Genomic DNA, 10,886 nt, shown 5'->3' with positions numbered 1-10,886 from the left:
ACATGGGGAAGTAAGGCCTTATGTTACTGTAAAGGGATATACAGGGATTGACCCTGGCAGTGAATTCTCCAGCAACGTGAGAAGGCTTCCTCACAAAAGTGATTACACGTATTAGATGATAATTGACACATTTCTGAACAGAGCACACATTCATTCAGGCAATGACCTCTGTCTGCTTGCTGCCAAGACACTGAGCTTCACATTGGACAGGAGAGGGAAGAGCAAGACACAGTTCTTCCCTGGGAAGAAATTCTGGAGTGGTAAAACAAAACTCATAATCATACTACGCTCTTCATAGCAAATGAGCATATTGCAGGGCCAGGGAGATGGCTCAGTGGGTAAAGTGCTTGCCTCCCAGCATGAGGGTCAAAGTACAATCCCAAGGACCCACTGGCCATGCCTGCATGAGCTTTTGGTCAATGCCAAAAGGGGAGATGTAGGATTATCCCTGGGGCTCCTTGGCCAGCTAGTCTAGCGTAATTGTTGAGCTCCAAGCCAATGAAGCCCTTTATCTTAGAGGAGGCATTTCTAAGGATGACATCCTCTGGCCTCCACACTTACATGTACCTGCAGATACACACATGTGCTCGTGTGTGTGCGCGCATGTACACACACACACACACACACACACACACACCGGTATATTGCTGTTGAGTACTGGAATAATCTCCTCATGGAAACAATTGAACACTATCAATAAACCATTGCTCACCCAATAACTAACACCCACTTAGTACTTTTCCAGATTCAAGGGCTCAAGTTCATTGCTAGGATGAGGATACCACTCAATTCCAGGGAACAAGAAAGACTGAAGTCCCTTGCCAACTGCATGTCAGGCCCTCTACAAAGGCTTGTAAAGAGACAAGACAGTCCACTCTCATTTTGTATCTCTAGTCAAAACAAATATTTGAAATGTGGATTCTCCTATTATCTGTCATTCAAACTGAGTGAACTGTGGTAGCAGGGATAGGATTCATCAAGGACAGGGAGCTAACAGGAGACCTTCACAGAAGGAGCATCTAGCATGAATACAGCTCGTGGAAGGAGCTATAAGTTGGGCAGTGGTTTTCTAGTGAGACTCCACAGATCTTGTGTATAAAGCAGAAGTGAAGTTCTATGGATTTCTTCATATCCAGCTATCAGACCTTGGGATGAATCCAGGTTCTGGGGCAAACCTTATGGTGTTGTTAGCACACGAGCAAGAGTGATAGCCATGGTTTCCTAAGGAGAGACTAAGACACAGTGACTGTGGCCCATTTCCTCCAAAGCTCTTACATGTCTACAAGCAGATGACTGTAGCTCTATCGTGCATCCCCTTAAGAATACTCAAGAAAACCAGCGTTACTAGCTTGGCCTTCCCCCCCCCACACACACACACACTGTACAAGGTTTATTTGGTGTTTTAATTGGCATGACACTTGAGTGGTTGGTTCCATCATCCATATGCAGATCTTACATTTCACATAATATTGCAATGTACACTACAGACACATATAATACATAAGATATCCTGTAGAATATTTATGCACAAGATATGCATAATGGACTTATACACTGGAACCAGGTTATGACTAACTGGGAACTGTCCACCACTTGCTTGTGAAAACTCCTCCACTACTCCTTGTCTGCATTAAGTGCCCAGTTCTGGGTTCAGAGACTTCAGGAAGACACCAGCAATGTTCACACCACTCCACACAGGCACACTGGAGTCATCATGCTCTCCCAGGACCTAGCTGTGACAGCTCAGAGGGTGAACCCCCAGCCTTTCTCCCATCAAGTAACGGAACCGAGCGGAATCCAGATTGCAACCACTTCCAATAACTCGGCTTTTGAGAAAGCCACTGATTTTCCAAGCCACATAGGTCAAGATATCCACTGGATTTGAGACAATAAGCAGCTTTCCCTGTGGTCTGTACTTCATAATGTTTGGAATGATGAACTTGAAGATGTTCACGTTTCGCTGGACCAGATTGAGTCAGCTCTCTCTCTCTCTTGCTGACGAGCCCCCGCTGTGATGATGACCAGCTTGGAGTTTGCAGTTACACAATAGTCTTTGCTGGAGACAATTTTTGGTGTTCTAAGGAAGAGGCTGCCATGCTGGAGATCCATCATCTCGCCCTTTAGTTTGTCTTCCATGATGTCAACAAGGGCAAGCTCATATGCCAAGTCCTTCTTTAAGATATTGATGGCACAAGTCATGCCAACAGCACCAACCCCAACAACTGTAATCTTGTTCTGGGGGACCTGTTCTTCCTTAAGAAGATTCACATCAGCTGGTCCTTGAGGGCTGCCATCTTGGTCTTTGAATCTTTTGAGACCACTAGTGCACGGTGGGGGACGACGGGCGAACAGAAGCAGCATGACCTGGGCTCGGCGACAGTGGCTCCAGCACCTAGCTGGGCCTTTAAGATCATTATTCATCTGTGAAGTGTGGATCACAACTGTACCTGCCTTGTGTGCTGGCTGTGTGAGATAGGTGGAAGGATATGCAAGTGTTCACTCTGTGTCTGCTATCAATAAATGCGCTCTGCTGTCTTCTAGGGGGGAAAGCATTGCAAAACTCAGGAGTAGAAGATAAGAATTTTTCCAGCCAGCCCAGAGAGAACAGGCTTCACAAACATTTCTTTGTTTTGCCTTTTGTTCTTAAATTTTTAATTGTAGTAAATTATGTACCACCTGCTTATCATCTTAACCCAGTGGTTCTCAACCCTCCTAATGCTGCGGCCCTTGAACAGTTCCTCACATTGTGGTGACCCCAACCGTAAAATTATTTTTCTTCCTACTTCATAACCGTCATTTTGCTACTCTTATGAATCACAATATAAACATCTGTGTTTTCTGATGATCTTAGGGGACCTCTGTGAAAGGGATGGTCAACACCCAAAGGGGTCTTGACCCACAGGCTGAGAACTATAGTCTTAACCATTGCTAAATGTATATTTCTGTGATGTTGAAGGATATTTACATTTTTGTCTGACCATATCCAGGAACTTTTCATCTTCTCAAACTAAAATTCTACACATGCTAAACAATAACTTGCCCTCTCCACCAGCAGGCCCTGTCAACTCCCATTTTCTTATGTTTATATTTTCTGTTTATATTAGGTTGACCACACTAGAAACTTATGGAAGTAGACACAGGACTTGGCCATTGCATTTGGCTCATTTCACTAAGTATAATGTATTTAGAATCCATGCACAGTATGGCATGTGCCAGAACTGTATGGCATGTGCCTTTTAGAACTAAATAATATTTCACTGCATGCACATACCGTGTTTTCTTTATGGATATTTGGATTGCTTCTGCCTTTTGCCTCTTATGAATAATGCTGTTGAGGACATAAATTTACAAATATCCCTTTGAGATTCTACTTTTGACTCTTGTGAAATTCCACCCAGAAGTGGAATTGCAGGGCTACTGAGTAATTTTGTTTTCAATTGTGTTTTCAATTGTAATGCTGTTTCCATAGCAGCTGCTCAATTTTCATTCTTGCCACAATGCACAAAGCTTCCATTTTCTCTACATTCTTACCAATGGTTGCTATTGTTTGTATTTAGGGCATCACCAAGCAAAATAGGTATGAGGCTTCTAAACATAGTTTTATGGCAAGCTGTAACCTCAATTACCAAAAGAAGAACACATTCAGAAGATGCTGGCTCTCCATCCTTCACAACATGGAGAGAAGAGCATGCATTCCCACAGCATGGGATGGACTTTAAAGACCACACTGGCAGCTCTCAGTGTTGATTGTTTTATGACCACAAAGGAAGCTCCAACAGCACAACTACATCAGGAGGAACATGGTGAATATTTCAAGGAAATGTTGTGTGAGAGAGAAGCAGGCAGGAAAAAAGGGAAGGAGGGAGAGGTGGAGGGAGGAAAGGGGGAAGAAATGGAAAGGAAATAAAAAGCTTTCACACAGCAAAGACAATTGAATAGGAAGCACAGCACACTGAATGGACAATGGTGTTTGCACACAATACATCTGATGGAAATTAATATCCAACACATACAAACATTTCAATAATTAAAACAAAAGCAACAACACTCTTCTGTGAGAGGCCACACCCATGTTCTCAGGTGTATCTTACTTTTTCCATGAATACCTTTTGTACTGGCTAATTTTGTGTCAACTTGACACAGCTGGAGTTATCACAGAGAAAGGAGCTTTAGTTGGGGTAATGTCTCCATGAGATCCAGTTGCAGGGCATTTTCTCAATTAGTGACCAAGGGGGGAGGGCCCCTTGTGGGTGGGACCATCCCTGGGCTGGTAGTCTTGGGTTCTATAAGAGAGCAGGCCTCTGCATCAGCTCCTGCTCCCTGACCTGCTTGAGTTCCAGTCCTGACTTCTTCAGTGTTGAACAGCAATGTGGAAGGGTAAGCCAAATAAACCCTTTCCTTCCCAACTGCTTCTTGGTCATGATGTTTGTGCAGGAATAGAAACCCTTTCTTTCTCTTAAACCTAATGCATAAAATCTACAATAAAAGTCTCTTGATAAACTCCAAATCTGCTTCAAGAAGTAAGAGGAGGAAGAGGTGGAGGAGGAGAAGGATGAAAAGGAGGAGGAGAGGAGGAAGAAGAGGAGCATACGATAAGCTACTATTCAGCCTTAGAAAAGGAAGTACTGACACATAATAAAATGTGGCTAAATCATGAAGGCATCTTGCCAAGTGAAATAAGTCAGCCACAGAAAGAGAAATATTACAGAAATCTACTTACATAAGGTATATTTTACATAAATAGACAGAGTCATAGAAATAGAGATGTTGCTGATTGTTGGTGCTCGGGGGAAGAAGAAATTAGGGATGCTATTCAACAAATAAGAATATTCTGTTCTAGTGATGCTTGTGAGCTCTGCAGTACACAGCTGTGCCTGTGCTTCACAGTTCTGTGTTGTGCACTTCAACCTTTGTTAGAAGGGCATATTTTCTGTCAAAAGTTTATATTGCCATTTTAAAAAGGAAAATAAAGAAAAGTATAGCATTTGCCCAGCTGTGCAGATACTCTGACTCATATGCATCATGATGAACCTGGCCAGCTTCACTGCAAAGATGCTAATGCAGGACTCTGAGGTTCAGAGCTAGAGATCTGAGCGCTCCCCAGTGAACGGCCTTTCTCAGAAAGGATACATGATCAAAAACTTTCCACAGGCAGAGATGACTCAAAGCTGTCTCACAAGCTTTACCAACGTAGCAGAATGAGTTGTGAGGGATACGTATTATTTTAAAGTCTGGAGCACGCATATCACTTAAATGCTTACAAATGGGAAGACTCGTGAGATATAGCTTTATTGTATATTTTTAGATCAAATGTAGGTTTTCTGAAGCTTGAACTTTTAAAGTTTGCAGCAAGGTCTCTTACGAGAAAGTCGAAATAGGATGTGGTCACATAAGTTTGTCTGTAAAACAACTAAAATGATCCTTTGTAGAGAGTTAAGGACACTTCCATCAATATTTTTATCAATGTTTTTTTTTAAAGATTTATTTATTTATTATATGTAAGTACACTGTAGCTGTCTTCAGACACTCCAGAAGAAGGCGTCAGATCTTGTTACGGATGGTTGTGAGCCACCATGTGGTTGCTGGGATTTGAACTCAGGACCTTCAGAAGAGCAGTTGGGTGCTCTTACCCACTGAGCCATCTCACCAGCCCCTTTATCAATGTTTTTGAGGAGAGATAAGACAATACTAGTAGTTAACATTCATTGAATATTTACACATTGGCTCTTGCACCAAATTAATGAATTATATGTTACCTTTTCTCCACTTTATATATATTAGGCTACTGATGTTTAGTGGTATTAAACAACTCAGCAAAGGTCCCAGGACTAGTAAGATAGACGGTAACTAAGACCTCAAGCAGCCTGACTCCAAGGTCCAGTCTCAGCGCTATCAGTTTGTATCCTCTCTCCACAGATTTAAAAGAAAAACATCTTGGTCCAGTTAGATGACTCAGTGGGTAAAGGTGCTTGCCACCAAGAGAATTCAACTCCGCAGGATAACAAGGTGGAAAGAGAGAACTGACTCCCACACGTTATCCTCTACCCTGAACGTTCTATCACAAATGTGTGCATGTATGTACACACATACTCACACACTTACGCACACACATGCACATACACACACATGCACACACATGTGCACACACATACTTACACACACCCAAGCATGTGCACATAATTTAAATTTTCCTTTAATTTAAAAATTAAAAGAAAGGCATCTTAACTTTTATGTGGCTGTTAGCATATCATCAAAGTCTCTTCTTTAGAATAGATGTTCTAGGGGCTGGTGAGATGGCTCAACGGGTAAGAGCACCCGACTGCTCTTCCGAAGGTCCTGAGTTCAAATCCCAGCAACCACATGGTGGCTCATAACCATCTGTAACGAGATCTGACTCTCTCTTCTGGAGTGTCTGAAGACAGCTACAGTGTACTTACATATAATAAATAAATAAATGTTTTAAAAAAAAAAAAAGAATAGATGTTCTATATCAGTTGTTACCAGCTAGCTCTGAGCTGTGGCTTACTGCTGCATGGTACCACAGGACTAAGCCCTACCGCATATAACTAGGCTAGGAAAAGATCCTAATCTAAGCTTTGTAATATAATCATTATTCTAAGCATAGTGTCCTTATACCATCATAATGTTGGAAATCATAAACCATCACAAGTCAGGCTGTGTATACATGAAGTGTAACAACTCTTCTCCACCTTTTTTTTTCATTTCTAGGAGTTCCAACTCTTGTTCTTTATTAGCTGCTCAACCTAAGATGAGCAGACACCTACAGTCCATTTAATTTCCCCTGTAGCTGGAAGATGAGACTGCCTTGCCCCTCACACACCAGGGAGCACGCAGCAGGAGAGACATCGCACATGCGGTTAGTACTGATGAGCCAGAACCTTCAGAAACGAGGTGCCAAAAGCTCTCTGCAGAGCAGAGCAGAGTCGTGAGATCTACTGAAAGACAACCACTAAAAAGACAAAACTGTAATTGGAAAGCGTTCCTACCCTCAGATAATGCCTGTGTAGGATTGGTTAGTTAGATATGAATGTACCACACGCAAGTCATAATTTCTTCTGTTTTCAGTGTCAGTCACTCTCATTGAATGTCTGCCATTCCTCCAGATGGCCGCTGGTCATTTTCAACAATTTAGTACTGTGTAAGGCATAAGAAAATAAATTAAAGCTTACGATAAAGGATCAAGATGGTAGGAGGAAGGCCTGTCTCCAACAGAGCTTGCCCTTTCTCTTGTTGATTGACATGTGCTAAGGTAGAAAGAGGAGAAAGAGCGGCATAAAACCGCTGTCCTCACTAGAGAAATGGCATGCAATTCTCATCTGAATGTAAAACATACAAGACAATCTCCAAGACAATCCCCGTCATCTCTGTCAACCGCTTTTGCTGAAGAGGAGCTAGTGACCTCGGTCCCCTTCTTCCTTTCAACATCTGGTTATGGCTTAGGTTGGAGAGATTTACATTTGCCAGATGTCAACACAACAATGCATCGATATGTGGCTATTTAGGAATGAGGCTATTTAGGAATGAGGAATGAGGTGTGAGTGCTTGTGTGAGTGCATGTGTATGAGTGCATGCGTGTGTGTGTGTGTGTGTGTGTGTGTGTGTGTGTGTTTCCATTATCTACTATAACATACAAATCACTTCCAAACTCACTGACTTACAACAGCCCAATGATTCAACTGCTCATAATTCTGCAGTCTGGTCAGGGTTCAGCATTGCCTCTGTGCTACATAGAGCGTTAGTAAGCTTGAGTCACCTGGGGCTAGAGGCTCATTCCAAGATGGCTCCTTTGAGAGGCTGCGTTTACCAAGCTCATAGCCATGGCAGTAGACTGTGTGAGGGCATGAGCTCCAGGAATTCCAGCTTGCTGGGGCCACCGTAGTAACAATTTATCACAGAGTGAGCCAACTCTTGTCACCATTGGGAATTAGAATTCCCACTTCTACACTTTGTATTAGGCCAGAAATATAGTACTAATATTTCCTAGGTATTCACTTGGTTTCAGGAAAACCACAGGGAGATGAAAAGGTCTGTGAGAGAGAAAAATACTTTGAATAAATAACGTCAGGAAAATAGAAGTTCTTGTTTAAACAACTGTCTTGGAACCCCAAGGGAGTAAGAGGCCCATGTGTAACTGAAGGTGTCTACATTACAGATGAAAGTCTGTAGTGGTGGCTGACAAGGAAAAAAAAAACCTAAATATACACACAGACACGTATAGAGTGGAAGCACTCCAGGTTAATGAGGCTCATTAAAAACCAACACTTTTTCAGGTAGAGTCAGAAAAGCTCACAATACAGCTTGCCTTTATTTTATTTTATTTTATTTTATTTTATTTATTACTTGTGTGTGGGGACACAGGACAACTCTTTTTTATTTTTTTATTTTTTTAATGTATATGAGCACACTGTAACCGTCTTCAGACACACCAGAAGAGGGTGTTGGATCCCATTACAGATGGTTGTGAGCCAGTGTGGTTGCTGGAAATTGAACTCAGGACCTCTGGCCCAACAGTCAGTGCTCTCAACTGCTGAGCCATCTCTCCAGCCCCCGCTTCCCCACAGTTGCCTCCTCTAAGCAGCAGTTCAACTGGAATTTCAGGATCTTCCTTTCAATTTGAATGCTATTTTAAGTGTTTGCCAGTGACAAGACTGTTAGAACGCTGATGGGACTGATACTTCAAAGAACTGACTTAGAATTCTAAGTGATGACTAGATAGACAGAAGGGGCTGGTGAGGCCACAACTGCCAGCCCATATTTTCTGAGCTGTTGCAGCGTCCCAAGCCCATATTAAAGTCTGACATCTGCATCTTTAAAAGAAAGCTCAAGACATAAAGAATTAGATCATTTTCTCAAGGTCACACCTTACCAGTGTGGGAGACAGATTTATAGTCACAGCATTTTAAATCAATTTGTTGAATAAGAAATGTCTATAAATTAAAGCATTTGTTTTCTCATTGTTTTTTTTTTTCTTTCTGAAACTAAGAAATATAGTCCCAAAACATGGGGGAAGTGGACCAAAGATGCAACAAAAACATCACAGGTGGACTTTGAAAATTCTTGTAAGCCTTGAGCTGTATTAAAAACAATTTTAAATAAAATGGAGATGGCTCTTGAAACAACGAACTCAAATACCAAATCTTTAGAAACCGACTCCCTCTGGCTAGACGTCTGCGAGAGAGTAAAGATTAAAGCAACAGCCTTCTTGCTTATCTCACGTGATTCCTTCACAGCCCCGAGAGAAACAAAGATCCAATCTCTTTAGTTTCAAGATCTTCAAAGAATTATGCTCTACTTACTGATTTGCTTGCTTTCAACAAGAGCTTCCCCAATTGTGTATTGATTAAGGAATTTAAGCCAGGAATATTAATAAGGTATGCTTCATCCATCTGTTTGGCATTTTTTTCAAAGCCTGGCTACTAGTTCAGAAGTACTCGAGTGTGTGTGTGTGTGTGTGTGTGTGTGTGTGTGTGTGTGTGTGTGTGTGTATGCGCCTCTCTGGCCTTGAGACCGTCCGTCCATTACAGCAGCAGGGGTCGCATCTCTGTTAGGCTCTGTTCAAGGAGTCTCTGGCATAGCTTCATTTGCTGTTTGTTTTCAACATTGCCTTTTCTTGCTGGTGAGGAAAATGACTCAATACTTAGTGCTGCGGCATGAGCACTGAGCACACCCCTGGGACGCAGAAGCGGGAGATGCGAATACAGGACTAATGGGTGTCCTCTAGTCACGGGCTCTTTTGGAACTCTGTTAAGTTGAAATGTCCAATTTTGGACTCAAGTAATTTTGGCAAGGGGTGGAAAGTTTGAAAAATGGCCAGAAAAGAGTTATGAAATTTATCAAAAGGCCAAGGAAATGGGCCTTCTGGGAAATCTAAAGGAACTAAGGCTGTTTATTTCATAAAAGAGAAATATGGGGTGGGACATAAATTCTGTCTTCATGTCTACTATTATGGGAGTAGGGCATCCTCTAGGAAAGGGATCGAGTCTCAAATCTAGGGTGTCCGTAAGAGCCCTCGATTCTGGAGCTGACTGCGAAGGAGAGGTGTTAATTTAAAAAATAGGGCAGAAATGTCTTTATGTAGTATCGCCCAAGGGCGAATTACGCTCAACAATCCTGGCCCCATTTTGGGGCCATTATTCACAGAGTCAGATGAGATTCAGACACTCACTAGGAGGATAAACTTCCCTATCTCGGAGCCTCCCCTCCCCCCACCCTGCCTCGTGTTCAGGGGCTTTCTCCTGTGCAATGGGAGGATCTACAAATCTGTAGCCCACGCAGGAGCCCGGAGGAAACTGAAGTTCAGGACGCAAGCAGAGCAAGGGTGCACTTCACTTCTGCCTCTTTATCTGTTGCCAAATGCTGAATTCTTCGTTCTCCAGGGTATTGTTGTCTCAATCATGGCAACGCTGAGTTACAAATGTGTGGGTCTCAAACAAGACAGTATTCGAGAAATGCTTCAAAAAGCATCAGGTCTGCCATAAGCCTTGGTTCTTCTCCCTTAGGGCATTCAGCAGGGCAGCTGGAGGGAGAACCGTGGAAAGGATATGTAGTTAACTCACACAGGAGGCTCGAACATTTGATAACAAAACGTTGCCTTTTGAAAACACAGACAAAATAACTACTCTCAAGTCTGCCGAGCAAGTCCCAACTCCAGGAGGCTCAGTTGATTGGGTTGAGGAAACACTTCTTCCGAGCAAGTCCCAACTCCAGGAGGCTCAGTTGATTGGGTTGAGGAAACACTTCTTCTCTGGCAGGTTTGCTAGGCACAACATCGTTGTCCCTGTCTTGAACATGAAGAAACCAGGACTCTGAAAGTTCATATACCTGCTATTCAGATCACTTGCTGCTGACTTATGACCCTGGAACCG

General features: G+C 42.6%; 1 pseudogene; it reads right to left on the bottom strand.

Annotated features, from left to right (window-relative positions):
- Positions 1 to 1,630: 1,630 nt before the first annotated feature.
- Positions 1,631 to 2,294, bottom strand: LOC110324800 (annotated as a pseudogene).
- Positions 2,295 to 10,886: the final 8,592 nt, after the last annotated feature.

Source organism: Mus pahari, chromosome 7 (assembly GCF_900095145.1).
Source record: "Mus pahari chromosome 7, PAHARI_EIJ_v1.1, whole genome shotgun sequence".
In the NCBI taxonomy this organism is placed as follows: Eukaryota; Metazoa; Chordata; class Mammalia; order Rodentia; family Muridae; genus Mus; species Mus pahari.
Note: the sequence above shows the minus strand (reverse complement) of the source record. Positions and strands in the feature narration are given on the sequence as shown.